This window comes from Arachis duranensis, chromosome 10 (genome assembly GCF_000817695.3).
Source record: "Arachis duranensis cultivar V14167 chromosome 10, aradu.V14167.gnm2.J7QH, whole genome shotgun sequence".
NCBI classification, from domain to species: Eukaryota; Viridiplantae; Streptophyta; class Magnoliopsida; order Fabales; family Fabaceae; genus Arachis; species Arachis duranensis.
The window spans coordinates 14,667,435-14,682,463 of NC_029781.3; the positions used below are offsets into that span (position 1 = coordinate 14,667,435).

General features: G+C 31.1%; 1 long non-coding RNA gene across 1 annotated transcript; it reads right to left on the reverse strand.

Annotated features, from left to right (window-relative positions):
• Positions 1-431: 431 nt before the first annotated feature.
• Positions 432-2,236, reverse strand: LOC110276127 (uncharacterized). The gene is made up of 2 exons (XR_002368584.2): positions 2,128-2,236; positions 432-655 (listed from the first exon to the last, which is right to left on the reverse strand). It is a non-coding gene; the product is annotated as an uncharacterized LOC110276127 (long non-coding RNA).
• Positions 2,237-15,029: the final 12,793 nt, after the last annotated feature.

Consider the following 15,029-nt stretch of genomic DNA (forward strand, 5'->3'; position numbering starts at 1 on the left):
ATAATGGTAAAAATGAGTTAACTTTAATTAAATTATTTTTTACGATTTAAGAAAGTATAATGAAAGGTAATGCAAAAAGTTACAAACAAATTTGTTGTATAATATATAATTGTTTAGTATTTATTTCATTTTTTCTATAACACCCTACCACATTAAACTTTACGCTTAAATCGTAAAATAGAGGTGGTATAGTATTACGACCTCTAAAATAAAATGAGTACTCATAATAGCAGAAGAATTATAATATGCTAGGAGCCTTGAAGAACAGAGGAAATAAAAATAGCAAAAGTAAAAGCGCAATGCTCAAGGAACGAGTTAACTTGCGTGCTAAGAAAGCTACAGCTGTCAAGTGTAAAGTAACCCAAAACAGGAACAGAGAGTCAAAGATACAAAATAACGAGCTCCTGACTCAGCCTACGAAGTCAAGACTGGCCGGAGAATATACACACATATAGACATATATATACATATCCAAAACTCAAATGTACATAAACAAAATCCTGCCTCTCCATACACCTCTAGGAGGATCAAAAAGAATAAGTTATGTGGAGAGAAAGCTAAGTACATATATATACATTATAGCATAACAAAATAACCCAGTAACCACTCCGCTTCAAGAGTCCAGACGCCTAACGAGATGCCTCTCGACCTGCATCTGAAAAACAACAATATAGTATGGAATGAGAACCGGAGGTTCTCAGTATGGTAAAGGTGCCACACACATAATATATAAGGTCATGGGAATGCCAGAGGCAATCCTAGAACGCCAACACTCAGATTGTAGAGTTTAAAGTATTAAACAGAAGCCATAAAAAGTGATTTTCTAAGAGTATCTAAGCCTAACTAGCTTAATTTTACATCTAAATCTCATGATGCCATTCCTCCATACCTCCAACTCCATCATGCATTTCACAGATATTTAAACAGATAAAGGCAAGCACAAGAAGGTTACAAATACTGCAGGTAACAAATACACATTTAACATGGCAAGTACATTTAAACACACCCAATTAAAGAACAAGCAAGTAATTCAAATAATATGCATATGATGCATGCCTGTCCTATGGCTGATGAGGCTCATCTGTCGGTTATCCAGCCAACCCGACAAGTCTGAATTGTACTTAGACTGTCCCCCGACGTGCATCCCCATGAGTCTATGCATAGCTTTATCTCAAATAATCAATATTGCTCAATGGGGCTAACATTCCCGGGAATTTATATAGTGTCCGGTCACACTTACGTCGTAGGGTCAACAGAGTATCGAGTTTTCTACCTGGTACACGTGGTGGCAAGCCACGGCACTTTATCCAGGGAATCTCGTATCTCAGATCATTCAAATTCATAAGCCATATAAATAATTCAATTATAATTCATCTACATCCACTTCATTCTCAATTGCATCTCATTCATCATCATACATTAAACATATTCAATCCTTATCCTTCATTATCACACCTCTCATTCCGTCCATCAATAATTCCAATTCAAAACATAATTCATTCTTTTCTAAGAATCAAACTTCAAACTTAAAACATATTCATTTTCTTAATAACTCTAAATCAAACCATATAACCTTTGAATCTAAATCTTTTTAGATAATCATATAAACAAAATCTCTAATTTTTATAAAATTTTGGCAGCACCTCCTCTAAAACTCGGACTTTGCCACCCTTTTTGGGTCCAAACTTGCTTTCTTTTCAATTCAACATACCCTTCCTCATCATCATAACAGTCACCACAATAAATCTACTTCAGATCAACAATTATACTCATACAATATTCAAAACCAACAACCAAAATTCAACTAAGGATCATAGTTCACTAATCCTAGACTTCTAACACAAAATTCCTCAAATCAATAATTCACCAAATTATTAGTTAATCAACAAGTACCTAACCAACTATGTTCATCAACAATAACATTCAACCATAATTCTCTCCAAATTAACATAACAACATTCCGCATCCAAAATTAATAACTAATTATCCAATAAACTTCAACCAAATATATTCATCGACAAATTACTAAACATTAAACATACACCTGCTTTTCAATTTATCCTATGGTCGTCTAGCCTAAGTTTTCACATAACATTATATATTAAATGCAAGAAATCTAAACCATACCTTGGCCGATTTCCACGTAACGACCAAAGCAAATTATTTAAAACCAAGGCAGCCCCTTCAAAATTCAACTAATCAGCTTCCTCCAAGTTCCAATATTCACAATTTCAAGCTCCAATTATTTATCACAACCTAATACACATTCATAACACATATATATCCAATTTAATACTCAAAGCTCAAATTCAAAGAAAATAAAATAGAATTATCGTATCCTCACCTTACCCAAGCTTCACATAAGCAAGAGTGAACGTTTCTCTTAAGCTAATTGGATCCTAAAACATCAGAAATCAAAGAAATTCAACATTCCCACTTAAAATTCAAAAATTGGGGGAAGAGAAGGCTGAGAGTGATTAAACAAGTTACCAGTGAAATTGTTTCGGTAGAAACGTAGAGCTCGATGTGGTGAACGCATGGCTACAAACGGTGCGGCGATTGGAGCTCGGACAGAAAAGTTACGGGGATCGAAAATTTACCGTAAGGTTACGGAAGCTTTCTCCCCTCCCTGGAAGTGTTTCACGCTGTTGCATCCAAATGAGGGAGAGAAAGGAGTTCGGCTTCTTTTAATGAGTTGGTCCGGTTGAACCGACGGTCCGGTTCGAGTCCAGTTCAACCGATTCGACCCGTTTGGTCCAATCTTAGACCATTTTCTTTGAAATTGGTGTCAAAATTCTCGTTTTAACGAGCTGTATCCTAATTTAATATAATTTTCACATTTCTAATATTTTTTATTAAAAAAATAATTTATTGACTAATTATCTACTAATTTAACCGGAGTTTACATTTTCTATTTTAACAATTTTAGGTGGTTGAAAAAATGAATCAATATTTTCTACAAAAAATATCGGTTAAAAATTCAAAAAAATGTAATTTAAAGTGCATAACAATCAGTAAAAAAATACATAACAATTTGCTTAAGTCATTTTAAGATCTATTTCATGATTGATATTTTAAAATTAAGGTATTTATTTTGTTTTTTAGATTATGAAAATAATTTAATATAATAATTTAATTATTTTTTATAGAAGACCTAAGAAGACCATCCATGAGGTGGTCAAATGAGATCTACATGTAAACAGTCTCTCTGTAGACATGATACACGATAGAGTACAATGACGTTGTTTGATTCATGTAGCCGACCCCAGTTAGTGGGACAAGACTTTATTGTTATTGTAGAAGAAAAAAAATCGCATTATTAAATTTATCACTACTCGTATAATATAAAAAAACACAAACTCACAGCAATACAAACTTTATATCAAAGTCTGTATTCTATAAAAAAACACGTGTTTATTTAACACTATAATTAGTTAATCATATGAACTTCTTTAGGTGTTGAAATTTTTCATCTTTAACATCATAGAATTTTCGATAATATTATTTTACTTGGAGGCTGGGGCGTCTACGAAATGGACCAATTTACTTCTGACGCAAATGAACCAGACCCATCTCAACTTTGGTGATGTGAAACGGCCCTTTCACTCCTAGATCTTGCGAAATAAGTTTAAACTTTAAACCACTACTTTTAACAATTTATATTCAATTAAGTTGTACAATTGTTTCCACACAAATTATAAATTTAATATTTACAATGTAATTTTGAGTCCAATACACTATCACCAAAATATGTTATTTTTCATATCACTTTCCCAATATTTCAATTTTGTTACTTCTATAATCGAAATTATGCGAGAAATTAATTATTGGAAGTTTAATTGAAACACGATATTTCATATTCAAATAAAAATATGTAAGAAAATTTATTAATATGTCAAATGCGTACACAATTAGGTTTAGCATGTAATAATGCATAATATAGGAGAAATTATTCTCTCATTTTAAAAAAGTAGCGAAGTAATCGTCAAATAATTGTGTATAATCAGATAAAAAAAATTATTTGATTTTTTATTTCAAATTACAAACATATATAGCCAGAAAATTATATGAAAAATGACGTATAGCTAGATTATGATGCAATAGATTCAAAATTATATTGTAAATATTATAACTAAAATTTACAATTTGTGTGAAAATAATTGTATACAAAAAATATGATTAAATATAAATTCGTAAAAATAGTGGTGTATGAGAGAGCTCAGTAATAAAAAATAACATAAATATTCAATATAAGAACAATATAAAAACACTCATAATTAAATATGACGATAACTATGAGCAAGTAAATATATTAAGTAAAACAAAAAAAGCACACTAAGATATTTTAACATAAAAATCTCCTCAATATAAGATGTAAAAATTACGAGTTATTTAGACCAATGAATTAATGAAATAACTCTATTATAATTAAATATGAGGTATTAAAGAGTCTCAAATAAAGCATAAATTATGAATATAACCAGTCAAAACACTAAAATATCATAACTTAAAAATGAGTAACAAAAAAAGTAAAATATCCAAAGTTAGAGATTCTATTTGAAGCAAATTTCTTCCACTATAGATCTCCAATCAACATTTCCAACATTTCGAATTGATAAGAAGATAAGATGAATCGGCAGTCTAAGTTTTAAACCAATCCAACAATGAATGAATGAGAAACAACTATTTAAAAATTGCTGTTTTGCATAAAAGTAAAAATTTTATTTTCTCTCTTCTCTTTCATTTTTGTGACTACACCTTTTTTTGCTCAAAGACCCTAGCATTCTGATTAGGTTAGTGTTAAAAAGGCACAAAAAGACACCCCTAAAATTGGACTTAGACCTCACATAAAAAAAAAAGTTCAATAATTTAAACCTATTTTATGAAATATAAAAGTGAAAGAACCATCTCACTTATAATAGAAGTAACATGGACTCTGTCCATACTTGACTTAAGATAGTTCAATCTAAGACTCTATTAAATAGTGAATAACCCTGGTATTAGACCACTGTACTATAACTTGGTCTAACAATAGTGAATTCAAACCATTTAACGTCACATTTATACGGGTCAAACCAACTAAGATACTAATCATTCACGACTCGTATCCCACCTAACTTGGGGAGCAAGTCAAAATTCTTTCCACTATTTTAGTTATTACTATTAAAGTTACAATAATCTCAAACTTGAGAATAATTTCTTATTCTGTAAAGAAATAATTACTTATAATCGTCTGAAATCATTCAAAAGAATGACTTAGTCTATTTTTTTATTTTATAAATATCCTAACATTTAGATATTTTTTTAATTTATTTTATACTTATCTTGCTAAAAACTCTTATTAACTTAAGAATCAAAATCTCTTACAAGTATTTTTTATTATCGTCTAGGTGAGGGCGTGAAGATTTATTTTTGACGTCTAAATCGCACGTCCAGACTCAAAACACTATTTAGTTTTAAACAACAATCCTTAAAACAAGTTTATTTTACATATATCTCAATTAGCTCAGTTTATAAGTGTTTAGATAAAAAGATATTATAATTCATTTTACAAGTGTTTGCAGTAAAATGATAGGTGCACATTTTTAAAATAATTTGTATTTTTTTAAAATTAATGTATTTTATATATTTATTTAAATTAAAAAGTTCGTATAGATAAGTATAACTAGTCGTTAGAACTATCTATAAACAAGTGGGTTTTAACCTTCATCTTGTACTTTCTGACACATGTAAAGGTATATGTGTTCCGTTTTTAGTATAATTTCAAACTGAAATACTTATTCTTCCTATATTCTGTAACGGAGCACAAGATTAATAATATTTGCATGGTTTCCTAGAGAGATGGACTTATAGAAAGTCTTTATTGTGTTTGGTCCCATCATAAAAAAACACACTGAAACTAAAACTCCTTTATTCTGTTACGCCTGAGAAACACATGGATTAGATCTAAATCAGCATTGTTTTGTAAGTTTGATTGTACGTTGGCAAAATAAAGAAAAAAAAAGTTGTCTCTAAAAAAATTGTAATAAAAGTGTTATTTTAAAATCATAATAAAATAACATAAATAGTAAAATATAAAATAATTATTTAGTAAAATTTTTTTAAATTTTTAAAAAACACAAAATATCTTATTTTATGTTTAATAAATAAAAAATTTGTATTTGTATTTTTAATTTAAAAAAATTCAAAATCCTTTTAAAAGCACCTATACAATATTTTTTAGAAGTTAATTTATATTTTTTAACATTTAAAAAACTAATATAAATTTATATATCAATAAATAAATAATAAAGACACATTTATTTTGGTTCCTTTGCTGATCCAGTTTTCTTTCTTTCTTATTTTGTTCTTTTCTAAAGACCTTTTTTTGGAGTTTCTGCTTGTAGAGAGCAAACTTTCTTTACCTAAAGACAACTAAATTTAAATTGTGATGGTTAAGATTAAGAAATAAATATATTATATGATTCTTTAATTATATTTCTACCGTATAAATATTAAGAGTTAGTTAAAAGGCACTCAAACTAAAAATAATAATTTTTGGTATTTTCAATGAATTTAATACATAAAAAAATGTATTAAAAAGATAAAAATTTAGAGTATATTTTCATTATCTATTATTTTTAGTATTTTTATTTTAAAGAGTCTATGAAAAAATAATAAAAATAATAAAATTTTATTTTTTATTTTTATTTTTTTCTTGCAAATAATATAAAAGTAGAGAATATTATTGTTAACATACAAAATTTTTATATCAATCATATCATATATACATAAAGAATTAATTATCAATTAATTATTTATATAAAAAATATTAGAATATAGAATATATATTTATGAAGTTTTAACTATCTACTTAGATAGTTTTGGCTATAACCCTCTTAAACTATTAATTACAGACTTTAAAATACAAAAAGCTCACAAAATTGGTACAACATAAAATTCTATATAATTAAAAAATATATAAAATCAGTATTTCATATTTTGTCATAGTAATATTCTATATTTATAAAATAAGTCCTACAAAGAGGTAAAAGTTAAATTTGCACATAAAACCTATACATTTATTACAAGGTCAAAAAACAGTACACAATTTGTCACCCATCAAAATTAGTAACACATGTCATAATACAAAGGAAATAACAACGCATAAATTACCTAGTCGATGAGAAATAACTGTTCAAAATTTTTTGCTTTGCATAAAAACAAAAATTCTATTTTTCTCTTTTCTCTTACTTTTGTGGTTGCATTTTTTTTTCTAAGACTCTAAAATTTTGATTAGGTTAGTGACAAAATGATGCAAAGAGACACCTCTAAAAGTTTGGACTTGAACCTCACATGGGAGAGAAACAAGCCCCAACACTTTAAACCTATTTTTGTGGGATATGGAAGTAAAAGAACCATCTTACTTACAATAGAGGTGACATGGACTCTATCCATACCTGACTTAAGTTAGTCCAACTTAAGACTCCATTGAATAGCGAATAACCCTCACATTGGTTCATTATCCTATAACTCGATCTAGAAGTAGTGATTCTAAACCATTTAACCTCACATTTACACGAATCGAACTAACTAAGATACGGATTATCCACAACCCATATCCCACCCAATTTGGGGAGCAAGTCAAAAGCACCTTCCCACTATTTCGATTATTACCACTAAAGTTATAACTATCTCAAACATGAGGGTAACTTCCTATTCTGTACGTAAATAACTACTCATAATCATCTGACATTATTTTCAAGGAATGACTATAGTCTATTTCTTCATTCTATAAATATCTTAAGATTCAGGAATTTTTTTCAATCCATTTTACACATAGCTTGCTAAAAAACTATTGTTAACTTAAGAATCGGAATCTCTTGTAGGTACTTTCTACCATTGACTAGGTGAGAGCGTCAACGATTTACTCTTGGCATCTAGATCTCATAGCCAGACTCAAAACACCATTCAGTTTTAGGTAACACTTCAAAACAGGCTCATTTCACATATGTATGAATTGAATCGGTTCATTTTGTAGGTGTTTTGAGTGAAATGATAGGTTAAACCCCATTTTGGTCCCTGAGATTGGCGAGTTGCACCAATTTAACTTCTGAGATCTCAATTGCTTTAATTTAGTCCTCCAGATTTGAGAAAATGCACTATATTAGTCCCAAGCACTTTTTTGTCACCAAAACTCAATGTCGTGAGTGATGTGGCTTAATCCTTGCCACACTGGAGATGATAATGACTAGATGACGTAGAAGAAAAATGAGATTAAACCAATTAGGTTCTTCTCCCTTTTTATAACCTAAAGCAAATAATATTCATCTTATTCTTCTTCTTCTTCTCCATATTCTTCTTCTTCCTCTTTTTCTTCTTTTCTATGCATCGTTATAGGTCAGGAATCATGATTGCAGGTGGCATCCAAAGTTCTATGTGTTCAGCCACTATGATCCTTAGCCATAGCAAATCTTTGTGGGTTCCAAAGTGGTGTGGTTATGGTTGTCGCTCTGTGCTTTATTGGTCCGCAACTGATTCAAATTCTAACAAGCCATTCTTTGGATGTCCCAACTATAATGTGAAAAATTATACTCAATTTTTGTTAATAGATTTTTTTTAATATGAAAAATTGTTTGTTTCAGACTACTGACAAGTGATGATGCGAATTATTTGTGTTGGTTGACAATAGATAAGAATAGGTGGGAGGAACTTTGAATTCTGCAAGAAAGGTTGAGCAAGTCAGGCTAAATTTTGTGTGGAGAATGAAAAAGTTAGAAGATGAAATAAGAACTCAAAGATTGTATATTCAAGTGTTATTTGTGACTATTTTTGTAAGGAAAGTAGATAGGAGTTTCTTTTTTCAAGGGCTAAGGTCAATGTAAGATTTTCAATATGAAAAAATAAAAAATATAAGATTATATGTGTTCCTTAATTGGAAATATAAGACTATGCACCTAGAAATAATATAAATACAGTATAAACTATGTTCCTTAATTGATACACATGAAATTGCTATAAACAAATTCTTTCCAGCAACATAGGAGTACCATAACAAAAGAGTGTCATTATAATAATTTCAGATCACATAATGTCATAACAGAAGAGTACCATAAATCTAACATAACATTATTCAAAGATTATAACAAATAGAAGCATAAACTCGATATAACAAGTTTTTCATTCAACAAAACACCAACCGTAAAATCAAAGATACCAAAATAAAAGACTTTACGAAATTGCATCTAACAGTTTAAAGAAAATAAAACAGAAGGCCTAATGACGTGATAATTGATTAACATCATCCAAAAGAACTACATAAATACAAGAATAAGATCACTTCTTCTTCCTTAATAGCTTTAAACTTAGTATTGGGACAAACTTCATAAAACTGGTCAATTTGAAAGCTGTCATTAAGCTTTCTCCTTAGAATAGATCCACAGTCACAGTCCCGAGTGGTGGTGAGGTCTTTCTTTTGGTTTGCAATTTTGGTAGCCTTGTGAGTGGTACCTATATGAAGGGATTAATTTTAATATTATCTTGTCTATGCACATAAATAAACTTGAATGGACATTGATAAATTTAAATTTAACTACCTGCTGAGAGTCTTGTGCATCATAATAGTTTAACTGTGATAATTCAATCCCAACCTCATGGACATCAGATGGTTGATCTATAACACTTGGAGGAGCTTCATTTAGTGCTTCTTGGCCACCATTTGGAAGAGCAGCAACATCTTGTGGTGCACCATTTTAATCATCGGCAACCTGTGGAGCATCAGATGGAACATCATCATTTTGGGTGCTTCATTTGTAGCAACAACAACTTGTTACCGTTACTTGTCTTTGTATTAGCAGCAGCAACAGTTGCAGCTGCAGCAGTAATAGCAATAGCAACATCAGCACTCCTCTTCTTTGGACACTCCTTCTTAGTATGTCCCTTTTGTAGGCAGTATCTACAAGTGAAAGGATTCAAGTGTCTCTTCAGAGTGCCACTAGGCTTAGATTTCTTGTTTCTTTCATTACCCTCATTTGGATCTTTTCTCTTTTTCTTCGTCAATGGGTCAGGCTTTCTTTTGCTTTTTGGTATTTGTGTCTGATTATGATCTGATTTCTCGCAAAAAGATTGATCGGATAATAGATTTACATAATGTGAATAAGTATCTCTATAAGATTCTATTGTTACCTACTTGTGACAAAAGTTTTCAAATTTCTTATTCACCATTACAAGAGCAACACAGGTAAGTTGACATGGTATTCCAACAAATGTATTAATTAAATGAATTAATCACTATGTATTAATTAAAAATATATGAAGAAAAATCAAATTTATTAATTAAAAATAATGAAAGGTAAAAGAAAATTAACCTGTTAACATCCAAAATTGGCATGTGCACAGTTTCTTTTACAGGTCAACCACCATATTTATGGGATATCTATGCACCTCAAATTTCTCGTATACATCATCTCCAGTCCAGATAGGATACCAGTTTTTGGACTCTTTTATGATCTTATCCAACCTATTTTGAATTACAAGTGGTAACTTATTCACATGGTTGGTCAACTTTACTTTGTTTTTAGCTATTGATCTCATTCTCATAGCAAACATTCTGACTTCTTCTAGAAGGGTGATGATTGGCTTCGCCTTGCTTCTTTGATACATGCATTAAAAATTTCGGATACATTATTACATATATTATCCAATTTAGCCTTGTGGTTGAACGCTGATTTTGTCCAAAACTCTCTGGGCCACTTATTCAAATAGTCCCATGCATATTCATTGAGCTTATTGATATTGTTCATGTTGTCAGTAAAATTTTGGTGTGTAGTAGACCTTGCACACTCCCACATTAAATTTTTTAGCTCTATATCTTTTTATTATTTATTGAAATTCCTCTATAGGTGCCACTCACAAAATCTGTGGTGCACTAAAGACATCACCTCTTAGACAGCTGGTACCAATCCCTACATTTACAACCAATATTTCATGAACATTTATCAAAACTAGAGTAGTCCCTAACTTTCATTTAATGAACCTATAATGGTCCCTAACCTTTATTTAATGAACCCAAACTAGTCCCCCACTTTAAAATCGTGCTAATAAATGGTCCCTATTTTTCAGCATCCTAAAATAAAAATAACAAATCTCAGGTAGCACATTCCCATGCACAAACAAAACAAAAAAAAGAAAAATATATTATTGTAAGGGTCATCAAATTTGCAAAACAGAACAAATAACATAATTTTATATAGACATCATCAATTGCAGTATACCTGTGTGTGGGACTCTCGAAAATCCAAAGTCCATCTCTTCGACTTCATCATCTACAACCAGTGCATCATCATCATTAATCATATTCTTTTTTGGTTTTTCAAAGGTGCATGCCTAAATTTCATGTCTCTTGTCTTATCCTTTGATATGTTTCCAACAACCTCATCATCGCCACTTGAGGAGTTATCTTCCTGACCATGTTTATAGGAGCTGTCTTCAGTAGCATGCTCATCTTCAGATGAAGACTCATAACCTTTTCTAACCTCATGAGGTTGTTGTATTTGCTTACATTTTAAAGCAGCCCTTGTGCATTGCCCAATTCTTTGAGTGACTTTCGTCTTGGACCTTAAATTTTGCTTTGATATAGTCTTTAAACTAGTTTGGGCTTGTTATTAGACTTAAGTTTTAGATTTTTGGTGCAGCATTAATAACAGGCTTGGGCTTTGACTTGGAATTAGGATTAGTCTTTGATATAGTTAGGAGTTTAGTAGTCTTGGGCAAGTAATTTTTAGAAGTAAAAGGTATGGATTCATTCTCATTAGTCTTGGGTTTATCAACAGTAGGGGTAATGCATTCATTGTTAGTAGGCAAAGGTTTATTATAAATAATCCTTATTTTTATTCTCCTTGGACATGCACTCAATACTAGGATAGTGATTGAATCCTTATGTCATCATCAATATACACAATCGTCTCCTTCCCTTCAAGAAAATCTGGTGATGAGATTCCATGCTGAAAGTAAATATCAATCGTGCCATCGTTTTTTTTAGCCATGCATAAAACACATCTCCCTTAACTCATTGTCTGTATCAAAAGCCCTTAAACCAACATCTAAATTGCACCCAGGAACATGCCATTAGTATTCTACGATCTCGTCATATCCAAGTTCTTTGTAATATATTTTGACAAAGAATACATCTAGCGTATCCTCATCAAGGTCACGAAGCCATGTCTTGTTATCAGGTGAATAAACTGTGTTTTCATTATCATCTTTCTGAAATTTTTTTCCACGACGGAACATAATGTCCATCAATATCTCCATTTGTATGATTGATTGAAAAGTATAATTACCATTAGAACATCAAATTAAAAGGTACAGAGACAATCACACACAAATTTTTCAGCATATTCATAACTTAGCAATAGTGTTAACAGATGCTGGTCAAAATTCATCTATAATTATTATCATTAAGCCCATCGAAACCATCCCCACATCAAGCATTGAAAACAGATCATATATAAAAACTATTGCACCTAATAATACAAGAACTAAAACAAACCCAAACACAAACTCAAGTTCAACAAAAGTATGATAAAAATAATGAAAACATAAAAATATCATTACTAAACATGTATACATTGCAAATAATTTCACCAAAAAAATATTTCACTCATCGTCACTAACCTCCGTGAGCAGAGCTACAAACCCTTGCAACTATGTTCATCATCCAGGCATGTTTGTACACACTTTTGAAAATCAATATTCAGCCGCAAATCCCTTCTTCTTCAGCAACCACTAGTTACGTTTAGTCATGAAAGAGAGAAATTTTTTGTTTTAAAGTTCAAAAGAAAAAGAGAAGACAAAGAGTGATCAAAATGGTGGAGAAGTAACATTTTATTACTCTAAAACTCTTAAAAGACGATGTTTCAACCTTTTTTTAATGCCAAAACATATATGACGTCATTTTTCTCTCTCCAACATGGCAAGGACTAAGTTACCTTACTCACGGCGTTGAGTTTTGGTGATAGAAAATGTACTTGGGACTAATATTGTACACTTTTCTCGAATCTGGAGGATTAAATTAGAGCAATTGGAATCTCAGAAACTAAATCAATACAACTCGTCAATCTCAGAAATCAAAATGAGACTTAACTTAAAACAATATTATAACCCATTTTACAAGTGTTTGCAGTAAAATCATAGTGCACATTTTTAAAATAACTTGTATTTTTAAAAAATTAATATATTTTATATATTTATTTAAATTAAAAAGTCCTTAGATATAAATAGAATTTTTTTAAATAAATAAAATTTTATTTACGAATATAGATAATTTGTAGTGTTTTTATGAATTTACACTCCATTACTTATCTCGTTTACCGTGTAAATGAAATAACAATGTGTATATCCCATTTACACTGTAAATAAGATACGACACGACAAATTTTCAGCAACTATATATAAAATGATCTGCAACCATTTGCATTTTTTACAAACATTTCACTTCTTCTTTTTTTTATGTTTTTCTTCCAAAAATTAAGCAGAAATATCTAGTAGTAGTGGATATGTGGTTGTAAGTGTGTATTTCAATTGTTATATGAGAAACAATGACTTTGGGATGATATTTGAGTGTGATAATCTCTAATCATGACTATAACTATATGTAGGGATGGCAAAAACCTCCGACGGGACAGATATCTATGAGGATTTACCCCGCCGAAAGGCGAATATGGGACCAATTTTATACTTGCGAAAACAGGGGACAGGTACCTGTATATTAAGCGGGGCGGGGGCAGGGATAGAGGTCCCTACCCTGTGGGGACCTGGTATGTGTGAAAGTACTGAAATACTCCTAATATACACATATGACGAGTTACATTTTTCAGTCTCACATAACCCTAGCCACACTCTCACTTGTTCTCTGCTTCTCTTTGCCTCTTCGTTGAATCCTCTCACCACTCACCACCGCCATCTGCCACCTCCTACCCCTCTTCACCGAAATTCTCCCCTATCCCTCTCGAGGTCATTGGTCACCGGCTCACCCCAGTAATGCATCATCGCGTGCCTAAGTCCTATCCCGTGGAGAGCGTCATCGTCGCTGAGGAGAACGTCATTGTCACCGCTGACCCAATCAAGGAGAACGTCACCGCGGCCTAAGTCCTATCTGAGCCAGCAGTATCGCATCATAGCCTCTTCGCCATCTTCGCATTTCATCGTATTCGCATCAGGGCCTTCTCGCCATCAGAGCCTGTTCGTCGTCCAGTAAGATCATCAACCTCTTCGCTGTCTTCGCGTTAGAGTCTCTTTAAAGTGATTTTGATTCTGTTAGCCATAATTTATATTTTTTATTCTGATTGCTGTGATTTTGATTATGTTTTAATTGTTGTGGTACTGATTATGTTAATTATTTACTGTGATTTTGATTCTGTTAACCCTAATTTATATTTCTAATTTTGATTGTTGTGATACTAATTATGTTAATTATTGCTGTGATTTTAATTCTGCCCTAATTTATATTTCTGATTGCTATGATTTTGATTATATTTCTCAAAATATTTTCTATTTTTTCAATTTTTTTAAATTCGCAGATATTCAAGTCTCTGAGATCCTCGTTACCCGTCACGGGGGCATGTTCTCGCTCCCATGGAGACTCGTTGCCATCCCTAATTATATGCTTATTTAACTGAAACATAAAAAAAAACAATACTACGTAGGAAGTCGATTGCCCTAGCGATATGCCACATTGTGTTCAGGCGGTTGATGTCCTCATCACGTACATCTGTGGGCACTATAATCTTCGAGTACCTTGATAATTTGAATAGATTTAGCTAGAGGTGAAAAAAATTAGTAAAAATAGTTCGAAAGTAACTTCAAGTGATGTTGTAAACGAGTTCTATATGTAGGCGTCATTATTATTTATCTCGTTTAACGTATAAATGAGTATCTATATTAAAAATGAAATAAACATATTACACACTACGTATATAAATGTAATACGTGATACTGTGTCTTAACTCATTTAAGTGTAAATAAAATATATGTATTATTATTTTATTTAT